Below are 16,184 nucleotides of genomic sequence, written 5' to 3'. Positions count from 1 at the left end.
CTACCCAGCCTAAATCATAATCCTTAATATAATCTTCCCCATCATGTCTCATCTAGCCTCTAATATGGTCCTTATCTAATAGCAGAATATCTGACAGTTAATCTCCCTGAAAATCCTATGAGGTGTGTACTGTTACTATTCCCATTATACAGATGAAGAAGCTGAGGCTTGTAAAGATTAAGGGAGTGTCCCAGGGCTAGTCAGTGGTGGAGCCTGACGCCACACAGTGGTCTAATCTAGAGCCTATATCGTAGCCACCACTCTCTAAATGTGTTTTCCTGGTCCAGTGGTCAGGACTCCGTGCTTTCACTGCTGAGGACCAGGTTCAATCCCTGGTCGGGGGAACTAAGATCCCACAAGCCCTGCGGCACGGCCAAAAAAAAAAAAAAAAAATTTGTTTTCCTACCTTCACCCTCACCTCCTCTAATTCACAGCCGCAGCAGCTAGGGGAATCTTTCTAAACTGCAACACTGATCATGTCCTGCCTCAACTCAAAACCCTCTGCTCAAAACCCTTTATCCCCACTGCCTTGGGATAAAGCATCAGCTCTTCAATGAGGTCTCATGTGCACAGCCTCTGTGCTTTCATCTCCTACTACGAAAAACACCCCTTACCGCATCCCAGTCTACTGCAGCTACATCGTGACCCACTCACAGTATCTGAAGGGAAGCCATGTTCTTCCATCCTCCTGTGACTTCAACTCACACTATTCTCTTACTGTATACATTTTCTCCTCTTCTTCACTTGGTGAACTCCTACACATTCTTCAATACCCACCCCAAATGTTACTTAGGGGAAGACTCTCCTGACCCCCTCCAGGAAGAACTAGTCATTGTGTCCTTTGCCCTTTAATACCTTGTCAGGAAATTCTTGCTCTTTGAGGATCATTTGTACCAAAAAAAGTAAAGTAAAAGCAAATTCAGTTAGAATGGAACTAAAATTTCATAGTAAATGTCAAGAGGAAACAAAAGATTTGATTGAGACGCTACTTTTAAAAGTGAAACTAAATGAAACTAAAATTTACAGGCATTATTCTATCTTTAGCTAACAAAATTACAATTGCAATTCTGTACTAATTCTTAGACTAAACAGATGATGAAGCCAGGGCCGATATTTCTTTTTCTCTTTGACACATCTTCCTGACAAAAATTTGTTTGAAAGTTATGATATGACATCCTTTTCTGCAAGTTTCACACCATGATCATACAGAGAGTCATGCTTGTAAAAATATTATAAGATGCTATCAGTTTCCCAGAGGCCTTTCTTAGTCTTTTCATAATGAAATTGTTCTCTTTTAAGCACCTGTCCTGTCTTCTTCTCCTCATTTTCCTCTTCTTTAGTTGTGCCTTGGTCTAAGAATCACATAGGCCGGATGCTCATTTGTCAATATCTTTGGGGGTGTTTGAATGGTTCTCCAATATCACGTACATCAACTTCAGGAACTTCTGTAACTTTGCAAGAATGACAATTTTATTTTGCAAATGGTGGCAAACATTCAGACAAACTGACCAACACCCAAGAAAGAGGGTGATGGACAGAGCCAGATGCTGCATTCAGTAGGGAGGGTTCGACAGGTCTGTAGTGTGGTTAATTCTATTGGGCCAATGTCAGTTTCCTGGGTCTGCTAATGCACTGTAGTTATGTGAGATGTTGCCATTGGGGGAAGCTGGGTGAGAGACACACCACACTGCTTGATACTATTTTTGCAACAGCTTATGAGTCTATAATTATTTCACAGTAAAATGTTACAAATATAAAAACAATTCACAGCCAACAGGAGCCTAAGGAAATATGGAGACGAAATGCATGAGAACTAAACTTATAAATTAAACTTATAAAGGACCAGACACGTCATTAAAATTTTCTTGTGATGATTGCTTTTGTTTTCCTAGGCATCCAGGTGGGGAGTAGGGGTTTTCACTAAATACTTGGGCTTTCACTAACTCCTTTCATGAAATTATAATTATTTACTTAACTACCTACCTTCTCCCATTGGACTGTGTACTCCTTAAAGGCAGAGAATGGGCCTCATTCATCTTTCTATTTCCAGGGTCCATCATAAGGTCTGCCATAGATAAAGCCTTTGATAAAAACTTAATGAGTGAATAAATGAATGAAGACGTGAACAAAGGCACTAGAAGATTGGGTTTCTAATATGGTCCTGGCATAGCTAAGCCCTGGGAAGGGCAGCCGATTTCTCCTAGAGGTGGTTTGGTTGGAGTTTTGGATGTAACCATAATTGCCACGGGTGATGGGAAGCCTGCCTGTAGGATTTACTCCACTTGTTCTTAGCATATGCAAGCAGATGGTGTTTGCCCACATACCTCTCCTGGCCCCCCGTAATCAGTGAGGAGGGCTTGGGGCATTTCAGAAGTGGTATGTTCAGGAAAGCCCAGTTTGGGTGAAGCCACCTTCACTGCCCCCTGGAAAGTGCCCCGTAGCTAAGAATCAACTCTTCCCCGCACAGCTCAGCCTCAGGCTCAGTAAGGGGGGTTAGGAAGTTGGTTTTGCCTCCTGGGAAATAACAGCTCCATCTGCAAAGTGGGGGATCAATTCCTACACTGGCTTTGCCTCCTTTCTTTTCCCTGAAACTGATAAAAAATAAATCCTGCTAGCCATACTTGTCCTTGTCTTTTCTAACGTCCTACTACACATACTGCTATGCAGCTAGGTCTTCAAATATTTCGTTTAATGTATTTTGGACATCATTCTATATCCATGCATGTAAATCTCTTTCCTTCTTTTTGACAGTATGATAATATTGTATGGAATGGATATATCATTGTTTACCTAGCCAATTCCTCTTAAGAATGGGCATTGATGTTACTTTGGGTTTTTTTTTACAGACAACCCTGCAATGATCACACACCTCTAAATGCCTAGAGGTTGCCGGCTGGTGCCAATCTGTCCTCCCAAAGGTTGAGGCTGTGTTCACACTCTCAGCTACAGCGTAGAACCATTAAGCCAAGCCTTTGGAAAGAAAAAGGAAATCCTGTTATATATGATGACGACACTTCCCGTACCAGAGAAGAACGAACCTCACTTTACCAGGAGCTCTCTTGGCTATTTTTGTTCTACTTTCAGTCTCCTAACAACCTTGAGGGGACAATGGGACTGGCGACTGGTATTGCTATTATAATCATTATTTATTTTACAAACGTTTAGTACCAAGCCCAGGTCGGTTGCCAAGCAGCGGGTGGGGCAGGGAGATAACAATGGCCAGGAAGAGAGGTAGGTCCTCTGAGGTGCCTCTCTCTACTGCACAGGTCCTCCAGTCCCAGCCCCAGTTCTCAGCTCCTTTTATTTTTCATTTTTTCCCCAACTTTATTATATCATTGACATACAACATTGTGTAAATTTAAGGGGTACAGCGTGTTGATTTGATACACTTGTATATTGCCACACGATTACCACCGCCCTGTTAGTTAACACCTCCATCATGTCACATAATTAACACTTCTTTTTGTGGTGAGAACATTTAACATCTACTCTCTGGCAACTCTCAAGTGCAAAGTGCAGTACTGTTATCTGTATTCACGGTGCTGTGCATTCCTTCCCCAGAGCTTATTCATCTTATGACTGGAAGCAGCATCTCCCCGCTTCCCCTGCCCCCAGCCCCTGGTAACCAGCACTCTCCTCTGTTTCTTTGACTTCGGCTTTTTAAGATTCCACGTACAGGTGAGGTCATACAGTACTTGTCTTCCTCTGTTTGACTTATGTCACTTAGCGTAACGTCGTCAACGATCATCCATGTTGCTACAAACGGTGGGATTTCATTCTTTCTCGTAGTTGAATAATATTCCACTGCATATGTGTACCACATCTTCTTTACCCACTCACCTGCTGACACACACTTAGCTTGCTTCCATGTCTTGGCTATTGTGAATGGTGCTGCAATGTACATGGGAGTGCAGGATCTTGAAGAAACCCTGACTTCATTTCCTTAGGATAAATTCCCAGAAGTGGGATTGCTGGATCGCATGATAGTTCTGTTTGTAAGTTCCTGAGGAAGGTCCATACTGTTCTCCATAGTGTCTGCACCAATTTACATTCCCACCCACAGTGCACAACTGTGCTCTTTTCTCCACATCCTCGCCGACATGTCATCTCTTGTGTTTTTATGAAAGCCATTCGAGCAGGGCTGAGGTGATATCTTTCTCAGCTCCCTTTAAAGCCAAACTCCTTGAAAGCACTATCTATATTCCTCGTCTTGAATTCTTCTCCTCCCATTCTCTCTCTCTCTCTTTGTTTCCATTTATTTAAAAATTTCGTTTCCTGCCGGTTTTATTGAGATGTACTTGACATACAGCACCGTGTAAGTTTAAGGTGTACAGCATAATGATTTGACTTAAATACCTCATGAAACGGTTACCACAAGTTTAGTGAGCATCAACATTTCATATAGATACAAAATTAAAGAAATAGGAAAACAACTTTTTTCCTTGTGATGAGAACGCTTAGGATTTACCCTTTTAGCAACCTTCACTTATAGCAAACAGCAGTGTTAATTATACTTATCATGTTGTACGTTACATCCCTAGTACTTATTTATCTTTTTTTTAAATTGAAGTATAGTTGATTTACAATATTGTGTTAGTTTCAGGTGTACAGCAAAGTGATTTGGTTATACATATATATCTATATTCTTTTTTTTTTTTAATTTATTTATTTATTTATTTATGGCTGTGTTGGGTCTTTGTTTCTGTGTGAGGGCTTTCTCTAGTTGTGGCAAGCGGGGGCCACTCTTCATCGCGGTGCACGGGCCTCTCACTGTCGCGGCCTCTCTTGTTGCGGAGCACAGGCTCCAGACGCGCAGGCTCAGTAATTGTGGCTCACGGGCTCAGTTGCTGCGTGGCATGTGGGATCTTCCCAGACCAGGGCTCGAACCCGTGTCCGCTGCATTGGCAGGCAGATTCTCAACCACTGCGCCACCAGGGAAGCCCCTCTATCTATATTCTTTTTTTCTATTCTTTTCCATTAGAGTTTATTACAAGGCATTGAATACAGTTCCCTGTGCTATATAGTAAACCCTTGCTGTTTGTACTTATTTATCTTGTAACTGGAAGTTTGTACCTTTTGACTGCCCTCATCCAATCCTCCCAACCTCCCTCCAACCAGGCTTTCTCTCCTGCCATCCACCGAAATTGCTCTTGTCAAGGTTACTGTTGCCTCTATGCTGTTAAAACCAACATGTAACTTGAACAACCTGTAGTGCATGGCACAGGCCATCACTCTCTTTCTGCAATACTTTCCCCACTTGGGGTTGCTTCTCCTCCTATATCTTGTCTTGGTTGCCCCCCTCCCTCAAAGTTAGAGAACTCCAAGGCTCTGCCCTCAGACCTCTTCTCTTCTTTAGCCACACTCACCATCTGAGTGATCACATACAGCCCCATGGTTTTAAGTGCCACCCATACGCTCTTGACTCCAATATTTATGTCCCCCTCCCAGACCTCTGCCACGAACTCTAGGCCTCCATGTCCATCTGTCTGTGCCTCATCTGTCTGTGCTCTATCCGGATGTCCAGCAGACATCTCCAATGTAACACACTCACACAGGAACAGATGCTCAAGAACATCAGTCATCAGGGAAATGCAAACCAAAACCACTCCACACTCACTGGGATGGCGAAAAAGATGAACGATAGTAAGTGTGGGCAAAACTGTGGAGAAACTGGAACCCTCATACATTGTTGGGAATTTGAAACGGTGCAGCCACTTTGGAAAACAGTTTGGCAATTCCTCAGAAAGTTACACAGGGTTATCATGTGACCCAGCAATTCCACTCTTAGGCATATATCCAAGAGAAGTAAAAACATGTCCACACAAAAAAATTGTACACGAATACTCATAGCAGCATTATTTGAAATAGCCCCAAAGTAGAGACAACCCAAACATCCCTCAGTGGAGGAGTGGATAAACAAAATGTGATATATGCACACAACGGAATATTTTTCATTCATAAAAAATGAAGTCAGTACATCGTCAGTATTCATGCTGCAACTTGGATGAACCTTGAAGACATCATGGTGAGTGAGAGAAACCAAACACAGGAGGTTGTAAAGTATATGATTCCATTTGTATGAAATGTCCAGGATTGGTAAATCCATAGAGACAGAAAGCAGATAAGTGGTTGCCAGGGGCTGGAGGAGAAGGAATGGGGCGTGACTACTAATGAGGTTTCTTTTGGGGGTGATGAAAATTTTCTCGAGTTAGATAGTGATGATGGTTGCACAACTTTGTGAATATGCTAATCACTGCATTTTATATTATGTCAATTTAGAAAAGAAGTTGAAGTCAGTTATCCACATGGCTCTCTCCTTCCCTACCCTCTTTCTCTGCTTTATTTTTCTCCATAGCATGTGTCTCTCACCTGAATGGGACAGTGAGGTTTTCTGTCTGGTCCACGTTGAATCCCCAGGGCCTGGCACCTGCTGGGTGGTCAGTAAATGCTTGTAGAATGTGTGAAGGAATGAAGTGCACACAGGGCGCGCTCAGGGGCGCCCCCAAAAGAATGGGGACCAGGAAGCCGCAAGTATGTTTCTGGGCTTACAAGAGTTGGACACCTATTCTTTCATATAATCCTCATAACAGCCCTGAGAGATAGGCAACTATTTAACCTCTTTTCAGATAAGAAAACTGAAGTTTAGAGCTAAGTGTTAGTCAGAGTACGCAGTACAGAGCAAGCCTTCAATTAATACTAACACAGTTGTGGTTATAACACAATTATAATTTCCTCCCATTTACCTTTTTAACCCCACTCAGTTCGTCTCAGCCTTCTCGCCAGTACCCTCCAATCAGAGACGATCTGCTTTCCCACCGGTGCACAGAGCTTGCTAATTCCCCCCTCCCTGCCTTTGCCCCTTCAATCCACCCACCTGGAATTCCCTCACCCGTCTCTCTATTTGTCAATAGCCCTAATCTTCTTCAAGACCTGACCACGTCTGATTCCTCCAGGAAGCCTTCTCAGTTTTACCCACCCACTACTCACCACTTCTATATTCTCCTCACCTCCACTCCCTGTCCCCTTGCAATCGCTGACAACACTGTAGCTTTCTTTGAAGCTTGACATCTTATAAGCATTTTCACAGATCGACTAGCCCACATTTGAGAGCCTGGTAAACCTCTCCCAAGCTGTGTGACTCTGGGCAAGTTAATTGACTTCTCTGAGCTTCATCCGTGAAATGGATGTAGAAATTAGTCCCTACCCCTTGGAGCTGTCATGGGGCTGAAATGAGGAATGGTGAATGAAACACCTGAGCCCGGCACAGAGTAAGGGTCCAGTGCAGATTAGTATTGATTATTATGGTCTCAAAATGTCTCCGAAAGGTAGATACTTTGATCTCCATTTTACAGAAGAGGAGTCCAAGGAGCACAAGGGCGGACAATTTGTGTAGCTCACAGTAACGAACTGAAACCCAACTTCTTGCCTTTCTGCTCTACTCCACCACATCTTTTTAGGGACTCCGTTTCTGATAGTTCACCGGCGTGCGTCTCATTCTGATTTTGAGTTTACCCCAACTGTGATGACAAAGCCCATGCCTCCCAGGCCTTCATGACTTTTGAAAGCACACTCATCTAGGTTGTCACACTTGAGTCACCTGGCAACCCTACAAGGTGGGCGAGGCTCATCCTCATTCTGAGGACAGGAAAACTGAGGCTCAGAGAGGCAAAGCCGCTTGCTTGTGATCTCACAGCAAAAGAGTAAAACAGTCGTCATTAGAACTAGCTCAGCACGCACCCTTCACAAAACACACACCTTCTCATTTCTCCTCTCCCCTACCACCAAAAGGTTCTGCATTCATCAGGCACTCAATTAGTGTTTCTCTGAAGCTGCCACATCCAGGGTGGGTGTTAAGAAACGTGCGTGATGACCAGCTACGGGGACACTGAGAAGGCGGGTGAGGGTGAGGTGCTGCCTTAGACTCACTCAACCCGAAATTCCTCGTCCCCAAGCCAGGCCTGGCTGGGTTCCTCCAGGCAGCATCAGGGAAGGAGGGTGGTAATTCTAAGTATCCAACATATTTTGGGAGAAAGTGTTTCAAAAACAAGTTTTGTTTTGTTTTCATGGAACTTCCTCCCAAGATGGAGAAACCACAGGGGTGAGTTCTCCTTTCCAAATAAATGCATGAATCTGCTTCTCCAAATCTGGACAGTGCAGGGAACAAAGATCACCCCAATTCCAGCAGAGTCTGGGTTTCTCGCATCTAGGAAGAAAGGCCCACCGTTCTTCAGTCAACAAATGTGCTGCAGCAAAGCCTGCAAACAGGCAGGGGGTGAAAGCAATTGGCATGCAAAATGAATTTTTTTTTTTAATGTGAAAGGGAATCTTCTCATGGAGAATGTTGTGTGCTGAATTGGGCCCCCTCCCCAAATTCATATATTGAAGTCTTGACCCTCAGTACCTCAGAATGTCACTACATTTGGAGATGGGGTCTTTAAAGAGGTAATTAGGTTAACATGAGGTCATTGGGGTGGGGCCCTAATCCAATGTGATTGGGGTCCCTATAAGAATGTACAGAGTGAAGACACAGGGAGAAGGCAGCCATCTACAAGCCAAGGAGAGAGGACTCAGGAGAAACTAATCCTGCTGACACCTTGATCTCAGACTTCTAACCCTGGAATTGTGAGAAAATCATTTTTTTGTTATTTAAGCCACCCAGTCTATAGTACTTTGTTATGGCAGCTGTAGCAAACTAATACAGGGACAATGTCCTTCTTAGTTAGACACAATCTCCGCCACTCCCTAATGCCTGACACCCACCTGCTTTACTCATTTACGTTGCCTCTTTTCTCCTGGTGGTGTCTGAGTTATACCTACTAAAAGGCTACTTGTGGAAAGTAAAAAAAAAGTAGCTACTTTTTTTCCCCCAATTTTTTTATTGTGGTAAAATACACACAACATAAAACCTACCATCTTTACCATTTTTAAGTATACTGTTCAGTGGTATTAAATACATTCATAATCTTGTGCTACCATCACCACCATCCATCTCAGAACTCTTTTCACCTTGTAAACCTAAAACTCTACACACATTAAACAATAACCCCCTATCCCCCACTTACCCCCAGCCCCTGGCAACCACCGTTCTACTTTCCATCTCTATGAATTTGACCATTCTAAGTACTTTACATAAGTGGAGTCATACAGTATTTGTCTCTTTGTGTCTGGCTTATTTCACTTAGCATAATGTCCTCAAGTTTCATCCATATTGTAACAAGGGTCTGAATTTCCTTCCTCTTTAAGACTGAATAATATTCTGTTGTAGGCATGTATCACATTTTGCTCATTTACTCATTCGTTGATGGACACAGGTTGCTTCCATGTTTTAGCTACTGTGAATAATGCTGCTGTGAATATGGGTGTACAAATGTGTCTTTGAGACCTTACTTTCAGTTCTTTTGGGTGTATAACCAGAAGTGGAATTGCTGGATCATGTGGTAGCTCTATTTTTAATTTTTTGAGGAACTGCCATACTGTTTTCCACAGTGGCTGTACCATTTTACATTCCCATCAACAATTCATAAGGGTTTTAATTTCTCCACATCATCAGCAACAGTATTTTTTTTTTAAATAGCAGCCATCCAGTGGGTGTGAGTTGATATCTCATTGTAGTCTTGATTTGCACTTCCTTAATGGTTAGTAATGTTGAGTTCCTTTTCATGTGTTAATTGACCATTTGCATATACTCTTTGGAGAAAAGGCTAAGTTCTTTGCCCATTTTGGATTGGGTTGTTGAGTTTTAGGAATTTTCAATATAATCTCGATATTAATCCCTTATCAGATACATGATTTGCAAATAATCTGGATATTAATCCCTTATCAGATACACGATTTGCAAATTTTTTTCCATTCTGTGGGTTGCTTCTTACTCTGTTGACAGTGCCTTTTGATGCACAATTTAAACTTTTTTCATGAAGTTCAATTTGTCTATTTTTTGGTTGTTGTTGCCTGTGCCTTTGTGTCATATCCAAGAAATCATTGCCAAATGCAGGGTTGTGAAGCTTTTGCCCTAAGTTTTCTTCCGAGAGTTAAAACTTGTTTCAGGTCTTTGACATACTTTGAGTTAATTTTTATATATGGTGTTAGGTAAGGGTCCAACTTCATTCTTTGGCACGTGGATATTCACTTTTTCCAGCACCATTTGTTGAAAAGACTGTCTTTTCCCCATTGAATGATCTTGGCACCCTTGTCAAAATCATTTGACCATATATATGAGGGTTTATTTCTAGGTGCTTTATTCTTTTCTATCGATCTATATATCTGTCTTTATGCTGGTACCACACTTTTGATTTCTGTAGCTTTGTAGGAAGTTTTGGAGTCAAGAAGTGTGAGTCCTCCAGCTCTGTTCTTTTTCAAGATTGTCTTGGCTATTTGGGATCCCTTGAGATTCCATATGAATTTTAGTATGGATTTTTCTATTTCTACAAAAAAGGCCATTGGGATTTTGATAGGGATTGCATTGACTCTGTAGATTGATTTGGGTAATATTGACAGCTTAACAATATTAAATCTTCCAGTCTATGAACATGGGTTGTATTTCCATTTATTTACGCTCTGATTTCTTTCAGCAATGTTTTGAAGTTTTGATTGTACGCGTCGTTCACCTCCCTGGTCAAATTAATTCCTAAGTATTTTATTCATTTTGATGCTATTGTATTCTTAATTTCCTTTTTGGATCATTCATTGTTAGCATATGGAAATGCAACTGACTTCTGTGTATTGGTTTCGTAACCTGCTACTTTGCTGAATTCATTTATTAATTCTAACAAATTTTTTGGTGTGGACTCTTTAGGGTTTTCTACACATCAGATCATATCATCCATGAACAGGGATAATTTTACTTCTTCCTTCTCCAACCAGGGATGGAACCTGCATCCCTTGCATTGGAAGGTGAATTCTTGGGACTTCCCTGGTGGTGCAGTGGTTAAGAATCACTGGTTTGAGTTCAGTGGGTCTGGGGTGGGGCCTGAGATTCTGCATTTCCATCAAGCTCCCAGGTGATGCTGAGGAGGGCATTGGAGACCATTCCTAAGAGCTGGGGCCTAAAGCGGGTCACTGGGATCTCCTTGACTGCTGGAGAGATGTTTCTAAATCCTTTCTCTGCCCTTTGCAATGTAAATCTACCACCCAAAACCATTTTCTCCAGGACCTGGGTATCTTCTCCTTCTCTTTGAAAAGCAAACATTCAGGTACAGAGGGATCCTCCCTCGGCCCCCCTCCCCGGGTTAGAGCAACGCCTTCTCTGTTCGTCAGAGTAAGAAGAGCCAGGCACGCTTCAAGAGGGAGGCAGGTTGCCTCACCACTGCTCACATTTTTTTCTTTTTTTTCTTTTTCATTGCCAAATGCTGCTTTTATCTGTTTGCACTGAAGAGTACAGTTTCTATTTTTTTTTTTATTTAATTAATTAATTTATTTATTTTGGCTGTGCTGGGTCTTTGTTGCAGCGCACGGTCTTCTCTAATTGTGGTGCGTGGGCTTAGTTGCAGTATATGGGATCCAGTTCCCTGACCAGGAATCGAACCCTGGCCCCTTGCATTAGGAGCACAGAGTCTTAACCACTGGACCTCCAGAGTATAGTTTCCGAGCCAAAAAGTGTACACGCTCTGCTCCTCACAAAACACACTTTCTCTCCTAGTCCCTATGGGAGGATAAGGACCTCACTTCACTCTGCACCACCGCCTCCTGTCGTAAAGGTAGCAGAAGTTTTCTTCCCTCCAGACAAAAGTCAGTTAACAAAGCCAGGTGACATGATCCCATGGACAAACCCCCTTCCCACCCTGCAGTGCCCTTCCCTCAGCAGACCCAGCCTTTAAGAGTCTCGAGCCTCTTATTTCAGGGAAGTTGAGTCCCATTCACACTGGTCCCCCTTCCTTATTACAGGAGCATCACTGAATAAAACCAGTCCTCGCCGCTTTAACTCGTGTCCAGGTTTGTTGATCTTTGACGGAGGCAGCTCAGTCTCCCCTACATTCTGACCTCCTGTCGGGGGCCCCCATTGGCCAGTGGAAGCTGGCGGGCTCGGGAGCCTGCCTGTTCATGTGTTGCTTAAGAGTCAGAGCCCTGTGCAGAGAGCAAGCGTGGCGGGTGATGAAGGCAGGAGGGTCCATCCAGAGGGCAACAGAAGGGCACACTCTGCGACCTCTGGGGTCCTCTCATTGCAGCCGAACAGTAGTCGTGTCATGGCTTTACTTCAGCACAGACCCTGCCGCCACCCCCGCTCCCCGGGAGACTGTGCTCCGGGTACCAGATCCCCCTCACAACCGCTGTGTGTCTCGGCCAGGCTAAGACGTCTGGGCTCTCCGGAGGACTTCTGATGTCAGACAGATGTAGATGCTCATCCATGCCCTCAGGCCACATGAGTTATGACTTTGAAGTTACTGTGTCTGGCCTGAGCCCTAATCTCAGACAAGAGAAGTCACAGCTCAGACCAACCCCAGCTTTCGGTTTCAGGCTGAGTGTCGGAGCTCGAGGCCAAGCCAAGATCAAGAAAATGTCTCAAGAAAAATGTCTCTTGGTTGTATAACTTCGGGAAAGCCCCTAAAACTCCCAGCAGGCTGTCGCCGGGGAGGCACGGGGGCTGCATGAAGAAGGCCCATAGGCCCCATTGCCAGCCTCCCTGGCTCCAGATTTGGGAGTGTGTTTCCCTCCTGGCATGTTCCCAGCCTGAGGTCACCCAGCCTCCTGGGCCTTCCTGCCTCCTCTTGCGAGACATGAAAACAGAAAAAAGGGTTCCTGAGAGGTGAGGCAATCTGCTTCCTTCTTGAAGCTTGCCAAGCTCTTCCCACTCTGATGAACAGAGAAGGCATTGCTCTGACCTGGTGGGAGGGGGAAGGATTCCTCTGTGCCTGGAGGGTTGAGGGTCCCCCATGCTGGAAGGGGACACGGAGTCCTGGTTATGAACATGGTCTGCCAACCCTCCGCAGGGTGGAGAATATTTTAAATCCAGAAAGGAACATGAACTTGTGCTATTACAGGACAAAACAATGGTTCCCCTTGGGGAGGGGACTGGGAGGGGACTGGGAGAGGACCGGAGGGCTGGAAACATCCTGCTCCTTGATTTTTGGGAGCTGGTGACACAGGACTGCTCAGTTTGTGAAAACACATTAAGTTGTACATTTATGATTTTGCACTGGTCTGTATATATGTTATGTTCTGCTTCCATTAAAATTTTTTTTTTAATTCAATAAAGCTTTGGAGAACAGTCTTGCAGTTCCTCAAAAGATATATAGACCTAGCAATCTCACTCCTAGGTATACACACAAAAGAATTGAAAAAAAATCTATCCATACAAAGATTTATGCAGGAATGTTCATAGCAGCTTATTCAGAATAGCCAAAAAGTGAAAACAACCCAAATGTCCATCCAGGGATAAATGGATAAATCAAGTGTGACCTACCCATACAATGGAATATTATTCAGCCTTAAACAGGAGTGAAGTACTGACACAGGCTACAACATGGATGAACCTTAAAAATAGCATACTGAGTGAAAGAAGCCAGACACAAAGGACCACATATTGTATGATTCCATTTACATGAAATGTCCAAATAGGCAAATCCATAGAGACAGTAAAATAGATTACTGGGTGCCTAGGGCTGGGGAGGATGAAGGTTTGGGGAAATAGTGTATTAGATGTACAAAGTATCTTGGACCAATGAAAATGTCCTAAACTTGACTGTAGTGATGGTTAGACATCTAGTTCATATACTACAAGCTATTGAATTGTATACTTTAAATGAATATATTGTATAGTATGGGAATTACATCTCAATAAAGCTGGTCTAACCATTCAGTGGGGCATCAGCATTAGAAAGGGCACCAGACCGTCAGAATGAGCACTAGCCAGGCACACCTGCAGGGCTACACTGGTGCCTACCAGGTGACCCCAGCCACTGGGCAAACAGGAGGGGGTCTGTTGGTTTCTCAGGCCCAGGAAGACTGAGATCACAAACTGGGGCTGAATATCTTGAATGCAGGAAATGGAAACAAAATGGGGCCAGGCCAGTACACTCCTCAGAAAGGGATCCTGAGAAAAGGATGTGGGTGGAAATCGTTCATTTGGGAAGGGATCCCAGGAAGGAAGGGAAGTCCCACCTCATGGCGAGGGAGCTGGGGCGTTGATCCTCCATCGCAGGGCTGCTCCTGGGGCAGGAGGAAGTCAGGAATGGCCTGGTTGTTCCCAGCTGACACGATTATCAATCTCTTACATGCCTTTATTCATGCAACCTCTGTTGACTGAGCACCTACTATGTGCCAGGCCCTAGTAGGGAACACTGAGGAGGAAACAAACCAAGCCTGACCCGAAAAGACTCTCACAATGAGTCTGCAGTGCCCACAAACCACATGGGAAAATCCTTCTGTTAGAATCCTTAACAGAAAATTCTTCTGTTAGAATCGTGCCTGCCTGGGGGGTGGGGGGCTGGCTATCTGTCATCAGCACCTGAGTCCCAGGTCCCTGCCCCACCCCCCTACTGTCCAGCTGCGGCCCTGTCCCTCTTTTCTGACATCCACGTGGCTAGAGCAGGCACCCATGGGCCTCTGCTCTAGATAGTAGGGATTCCTTCCTCTAAAAGCGGCTAGGATGGGGTGTGGCTGGCTGGGTGGAATATCGTTCACAAGGCTTGAGGAACACTTATACCAACTCGTCCTGATTGGCTGGGATGGTTGTGGCTTTAGCACTGCAAGTTCTACATCCCTGGAACTCCCTCAGTCCAGGCAAACTGGGTTGGTGGGTCCCTCTAGAGCTCTGACCCTAGCTTGTTCCCCACTCCCACCCCTACACCCCATCTAAACCAGTGCTTCCCAGCCCTGGCTGCCCATTGGCATCACCTGGAGAATTTAAAAAAAAACACTGCTGCCTGGGTCCCACCTTGGACCAGTTCATTCAGAATCTCAGGAATGGGGCTGGGCCGGGGCTTGTGAAAAAATCTCTAGGGGATTCTAATGTGCCACCAGGTTGAGAGCTCCAGGCCTAGAGAGAATGAGGCCAAGGTTAGTTGGGGATGGATATTTGTCTTCTAGATCAGGTGGGAGCTGAGGAGTGGACAAGGACCGCTAGACAGGGGTCCATTGGCTCATTCATTCATTAATCAGTTCTGTACAGAGGACGTATCATGGGTCAGGTGCAGTCCTGGGGCTGAGATACAGGGAGGGGCAAAGAGGACAGTTAGGACCTGCTTTCATTCTAGAGAGGGACACAGACAGAAAACTGGTCACCTGCATACTTTCTGATGAAGATGTTCAACTGAGTGATGTGTTGAGTGAACTGGGGTCTGTTGAGTGAACTGGGGTGCAGAGCTACTTAGATATTGCCTTATTTTCCTGGAGCTGCCATAACAGATTACCACCAACTGGGTGGCTTAAAACAATAGGAATGTGTTCTCACAGTTCTGGAGGCCAGAAGTCTGAGATCAAGGTGTTTGCAGAATTGGTTCCCTCTGGAGGGTCTAGGGGAGAATCTGTCCCGTGCCTCTCTCCTGACTTCTGGGGGCCGCCGGCGTTCCTTGGCTTGTGGGGGCGTCATTCCATTCTCTGCCTCTGACTGCACATGGCATTTTCCTCTGTGTCTGTGTCATCACATAGCCTTCTTCTTCTCTCTGTGTGTCCTCTCCTCTTCTTAGAAGGACACCAGTTCCTGGATTTAGGGCCCACCTGGGTAATCCAGGATGACCTTATTTCTAGATCCTTAATTACATTTGCAAATACGCCTTTTCCAAATAAGGTCACATTCTCAGGTTCTAAGGGTTCGGATGTGGACGTATCTTTTCTGGGGCTACAAGTCAACCTCCTACAGGTATGGTGGGCAGGGAAGGCCTCTGAGGATGTGTCTTGGTGTGAATCATTCCAGAAGCCGACCCCAAGGCCAGGTTGTAGGGGGTGGCAGGAAGCACTTCTGGGAAGCAGGGAAGAGACGCCTTGAGCATCAGGTACCTGGGGCTCTGTTCCGCTGGGGACCTCCAGGATGCCGCTCTGAACCGGAGCCTCAGAGCCACCCACCCACCCAGGGGGCAAGGGCACTGGGGCATTTAGACACCAACTCCGGAAAGTCATTGGTGCGGGGAGCCCCTGAGGGTTTACCACCCCACCGCTGGGCCTGGCGACTTCTGGAGGACAGAGAAAGCCTCCAGCAAAGAATAGAAGGTGTTTTCAAGCATGGGAACCGTGAGATGCCGGTGAGTCACCAA

This window comes from Balaenoptera physalus (genome assembly GCF_965194825.1).
Source record: "Balaenoptera physalus genome assembly, chromosome: 16".
NCBI lineage: Eukaryota > Metazoa > Chordata > Mammalia > Artiodactyla > Balaenopteridae > Balaenoptera > Balaenoptera physalus.
This window is presented reverse-complemented; position numbering follows the sequence as displayed.